This window comes from Hibiscus syriacus, unplaced genomic scaffold (genome assembly GCF_006381635.1).
Source record: "Hibiscus syriacus cultivar Baekdansim isolate YM2019G1 unplaced genomic scaffold, ASM638163v2 tig00111463_pilon, whole genome shotgun sequence".
Lineage (NCBI taxonomy): Eukaryota > Viridiplantae > Streptophyta > Magnoliopsida > Malvales > Malvaceae > Hibiscus > Hibiscus syriacus.
In genome coordinates this window covers 2,589,274-2,595,155 of record NW_024063098.1, presented here as the reverse complement: position 1 = coordinate 2,595,155, position 5,882 = coordinate 2,589,274, and the positions used below count along the sequence as shown (strand labels likewise).

General features: G+C 35.7%; 1 pseudogene; it reads right to left on the bottom strand.

Moving 5' to 3' along the window:
* Positions 1 to 501: 501 nt before the first annotated feature.
* On the bottom strand, positions 502 to 4,285 carry LOC120163537 (annotated as a pseudogene).
* Positions 4,286 to 5,882: the final 1,597 nt, after the last annotated feature.

The window sequence follows — 5,882 nt, the reverse complement described above, 5'->3', positions numbered from 1 at the left end:
TAAAATATATATTCGAATAATCTTATGCTCCTCTAGTCAAACATTATAATCTTTCTGCTAAATAAACTAAACAAGATAATATAATTTTCAAAATAATTTTACATTCCAATAATCTTATTTCAAAGATAATAAATATATTTCGCGAACCAAGCAACCCAACCCTTAAGCCTCTTATTTCAATCAATTACATAATCAATACCAAATTCAAATAATTTGGCAAAGAACTTCAGCATCAGTAAGCATGATATGACATTCACAAATTTATTATGAAATTTGTATAAATTTGGTCGAGCTGGGAGTGGAATAGTTGCACGTGCAGGGTCCCTCCCACGTGGTGTCAGAAGAGTATAAATAAGGCTGTCTTTTTGTGGATTCATAAAATGACTCATTGGATCTAAATTCCAAGGGGACCATATAAACTACAGAATACGAATCTTATTATTAAACTTACGGAACAAGGTTGAAAAGAAGAAAAACAACGCTTAATCAAACTTTTTTTTAACATCACACGGTTCTTGTACTCATCTAACACGAAGCTTCCTTCGATGGATCGGGGATGATCAACCGCTTCTTCAGTGACGTTGGCAACGGCACCGTTCTCGCAAGCGGAACATTCCTCGTCCTTCTTTGCAAAATCTCCGGTACATGGAATCGACTTCGGTTAGGTAGTATGTTCCCGGAGACAAAAGGCTACAATCTTTGCTTGTCACAAAGTCCTTGGCTCCGTACCTGTGCTCCATCAGCTTCATTGTCTCGACGAACTTCTCGGGCGAAAACTGCAGAAAAACCCCCAATGTGCTCAGGTACATCATAAAATTCGGAACACCAGAATATCTACAGGCGTATAATATATGGCAAACAGTGGTTTTATCGGCTAAAACGAGAAAGTGCAAGAATTACCTCATGCCTCGACTTCAATTTCCCGGCGACGTTCATCACAGTTGTGATATTAGATAGGCTAAATGGATGTCGACCTTCGTGGAGTTGCAATGAAAACATCGTGGAAGTTAAACCGCTTCCGTAGGAGAATAATATCACCCGCTTTCCTGCCTGTGTGTTATTAAATGTATCAGATGTAAACGGATGTAGAACAGAGATGGCAGATTTTCGTTTTTCTGTCAAAAAGGATTAAACAATTACCAGTTCACTGCTTTTGTTGTGAATAAGGGATGCGAAGGCAGCATAAAGAGATGCAGTATACATGTTTCCGACTTGCTTCGGTATCAAGGTTGTTGGCTGCACCTTGGTATCGTAGAGGGCCTTGGAAACTTGTTGGGATACCTGCAAAAGCATGATAACGAATGGTGTCAGCATGAATTTCTACGATATCGAATCTTAGAACTGTTTTCTGTAGTGCAATTTTTTGATGAAACAATCTAATAAGAATATACAGTTCCTCTATACCAGTTGTCGATACAGAAATACACTAATAGATCAACCATGCCAAATGAAATAAAGCAGATATCAACCAAAGCTAATATAACCTAGTTTTTGTCATTTTGATGCCTCCGAAAGCAGGTAAAAACTAGGAATTATTAAGAAAGTTCAAAACAGACCTTCTCAAGATCCCGGCTTTGGTAGGTTTCGTCACCGGTCAAAGTTGAAAATGGAGCCAGCTTTTCTTTAGTAGTGTCATCAACAGAGCTGCAAAATTATGTAATCCAAGTAAATAACCCCAAACAGTGAAAACATAGTAAATAGAATATTTGAAGCCATCAAAGAAAAAGAAAAACCTGGCATTCCTCGTGAAGTCGTTGAACACCAAACGAGCAAAGCTTTTCTGCACGAGCTGTAGAAGCTCAAACGGAAAATTATCAGGGACATTCGAAAATTTCCGTAGTTAATAAAAATGAATTTTATTGGTTTATCATTAACCGCAAAACTTAGCTACCTTGTTATATGGAGAATGGAATACAGTGTAGTCGGCGTCGGAAAGGGAAAACTGCTTGCCCTCTAGTTTCTCATACCTGCAACAACATGCAGAGGCAATATAGAGCATAATTAATTCAGAGTCCATGTTTATAAAGAAAACATAATATATCAGCCAAATCAAATAAACAGAAAATACTTCGAGTACTTTTGCAATGACTTACTTGTGACAGAAATATTTGTAGCAAGTATCAAGAGCCATGAGATAGCATGTTTGAGAAAGTTTACCATCAACAACCTACAGGTGCATGTCAATAGATAGAACCATTACAATTGTTTACTAAAACACTCTTCCCAAAATTTGTCCATGAAACTTCATCATACATAACTCTAATGATGTCGATGATGTAAACGATTACTTCCTATAAAAGTAGGGAAAGAGAACTTTAGAGGCAATTAGGTTGCATTACCGGATATTCACTAGCAAGGTTGGGCTTGTAAAAGTCGTAGACATGGGACATATGGCTTCCCCTAAATTTGCTTTCGAAAGCAATAGGAGCATCAGGTCCTATTAGCATGGCAATTGCAGCTGCTCCTCCAGTAGGCCGAGCAGGTCCTTCTGCATAGACCTGAAAAGAAAAAGTCGGGTAAGATGGGGGAAATTTGCGACTGCATATCATTATTATGAAGTAATAGTACAGGAAATGAGCATACCGCACTGTCGGTACAAACAACAAGACCATATCGTCCATCCCATGAACTACTTTCCACCCAATTGACACAATTGAAGAGAGCTGCAGTCCCTCCGTAGCATGCATTACTTGAGTCGACCCCTTCAATGTCGGTGTTTCCAGATTTCTGATAGTTTTAACATAAGAAAAGTGGAAAGTGTGAAGAACAAGGCATTTGATTCTAAATTTCACCAAAGCTGTCCTAAGAAATAAACAAATCCTTAGTAAACCGCAATCAAAGAAATCAGAGTTTTTCAAGTTATTCAATCTGAAATATGGATTTTCACTGATACAGCCTCTAGTTCTATTCACCAATGTCTACGAGTAATACAGCTGCAAATAAAAGCGGATCGGAAAGGGATTTTCCCAAGAAAAAGTTCAGGTCAGAACCAGCTGATAGGATTAAAGCCTTTAAAAATGATCCCAAATAACGCCAGCAGCTATCGTTTTCAACTTCCATTTTTCAGATACCCTTGATATTTTACCTATCAAAGAGGAAGTAAGGGACAACTATCCTAGATAAGAAATCATGCTGATTGGGAAGAGTACCTCAAAGATTTGCATCAAGAAGGTCTTAATGGACTTGCTCTTGTCTATCACGGTCTCGCTACCGACTTCAAGGCGGCCAATTTGTTTGGGATCAATCTTATACTTTTCAAGGAGTGAAGTAACAGCAGTTAAACTGCAAATCAAAGATAACAGATTAGAAAAATCGAAGTGTTCATCTCCGCGATACAAAGCAATCGTTTGGGGAAACATGATACTATCATACTAATAGCATATAGAAGAGCAGATATAAAATGAACTCCTAACCTCATTGAGATAACATCTTCCACGTCCGTACAGAAGGTCATGCAATCTTGTCCAAGTCCAATGGTGTATTTCCCTTTGCTAGCCCATCATGAGCCTCCAATGCTTCCTGTTACGTAGGACAAAGAAATGAACACAATTTAAAAAGTGATGCTCAGCTGGATTCATGAAATCAATCCCATATTATATCAATTTATTACAGTCCAGCCATGAATAGTGATTTTTCTTTGATACGAACAGCAACAAAGAGATTATTTATGATAATTCCAAAAAAAAAAACCTTTGAAGAAATAACATATTAAACAAAAAAGCCATTGTCCTACAACCAAAACAAGTATCCATAACCACATGATCTCGCAAACTCCGTCAATTCATAGAGGTTAAGGACACAAACAAACACACCCCAGTAATATTACATGAGAGAAAACTCTGGGAAGAACTTTTCAGATATAAAAATAAAAACTTTGAAACAAAAAACCCAAAAAAAATCTGGAGACAATTAGAATTCCTCTCAACCAGTCAATTCTGAACCGGCTTAAGAAAAAATAAACAAACCTTTCTATTCGGAAACTCAGTTTCTTCACCAGGAATAAACAAAATAAACCTATATTTCACCCATTTTCTCACTGGTCTCAGCTATCCAACCAGAACCCAGATTTTTTTATTTTTTTTGAAGATCAGAAAGAATGATGTTACCTGTTGAACACAGGTAGGAGGGAAGTAGATTTCCATAGCAAGAATTCCGACGTTCTTGGCCATTTCTCAGTCTAAGCAAGCAAGCAAGCAAAAAGATGAGGTAACAACGAAAACAAGTTCAAAGAATTTCTTTTACGTCCTCTGTGAAAAAAAAGTGTTTGATCCCCGAAAATCGCAGAGAACCGTTGATGGGGAAATAACATGCGGTGTTTTGCAGTATTTATAGGCAAAGTGCAGACTTCGTGAATTTGGGTTGGGTCCCTTCCCACTGTTTGAAACTGTGTTTCTCTTCCACCCACTTCCCTTTTCTTTTATTTACACCTCTTGCCATTATCATGTAAGGTTGGAAATTGGTATTTTTTTTATTTTCTTTTTAAAAAAATATTCTTTGTTTTGGTTGATTTTGCCAGCGTTTCATAATTTCATTGTACTTTTCTTCCCCCCTTTTGTTCATCTTTTATTTGAAAGAAAATTGAATCTAAAATCTAACATTGCATTTAATGGGAATGCTATTTATTTTTTTATATTAGGTTAATATAAAAATAATTATTTAAGTTATATCTCAAATTAATTCTCGATGCTTAAAGAATTTTATAAAATATATGTGTAATGTTTTTTCCGTTATATTTTTAAGAGTTCACCATCATATTTTTTTTTATTTTTTGATCTTTAAAAAAAATCAATCCCTCGTGTCGTCCCTACTCCTTTACATCCTTCCACCTATTATAGCAAAGGGTCACCATCAATTGGATTTTATTCAAAGCAAGCGATAAATTCAATAGTGGGGATCATGTAAAGTACGGACAATTGGAGTCGTCAGAATCGTTGAAAAACAATAAAGGAAAACATAAAAATCCGATGTCCCTTCGATATTTTTCACAACTTTCAGTGCAGTTTCACGATAAGTAGGGGATTGGGTTTTACTCGCGGTGGCGAGACGGTTCTAATAGTGTCAACAGTGACGACCACATACAGATGATGGTTGATCAACGGTGAAAGAATTAAATTTTGGATTTTTTAAAATTATAATATTAAGTGTGTTTTAAATATATATATATATATTTTAGAATTTTATATGTGTACGTTACAAATAATATTTTCTTAATCTCTTTATAATACACACAAATTTAGTAAATATAATTGTTCAAACACGAAATCTCTAAGGAAATCATGTCCCTTTACAAATGAGATCGTTCAATGAATTTAAAGATAGTGAGAAGTTAAATATATATAATCTCATTTCTTCTTACATATATAATATCAACAATAATATCAACTAAATTAAATCTAATCGACAATAATGAGGTCATGGATTAAAATCTCCACGTTTACAAATGAAACAAAATAATGACATATATTTTCTACCATTAAATAGGGCAAAATAATGTTATTGTAATATGCGTTAATAATAGGGATGGTAATGGGTCGGGTCGGGTTTTTGGGTCACCTGACCCGACCCGAGAAGAAATGGTCCTCCATCCGTGACCCGACCCGACTCGAAGAAATTAAGGTTTCATCTAATCTAACCCGACCCGAATATATGATTTAGAAACCTGATCCGAACCGAAATAATTAAAAATATATATTTTTATTCAATAAAAACATTGATTTAATTGAAAAAAAATTATATATAGAGGGGTAATATTATAATTATCCCTAAATATATAGGTAAAATTATATATATTTTTTCGAACCGGATCGGGTCGGATTTTTTTTACCCTAAACCCGACCCGACCCAAACAGTACATTAAAAAAACATGACCCAACCCGAACCCG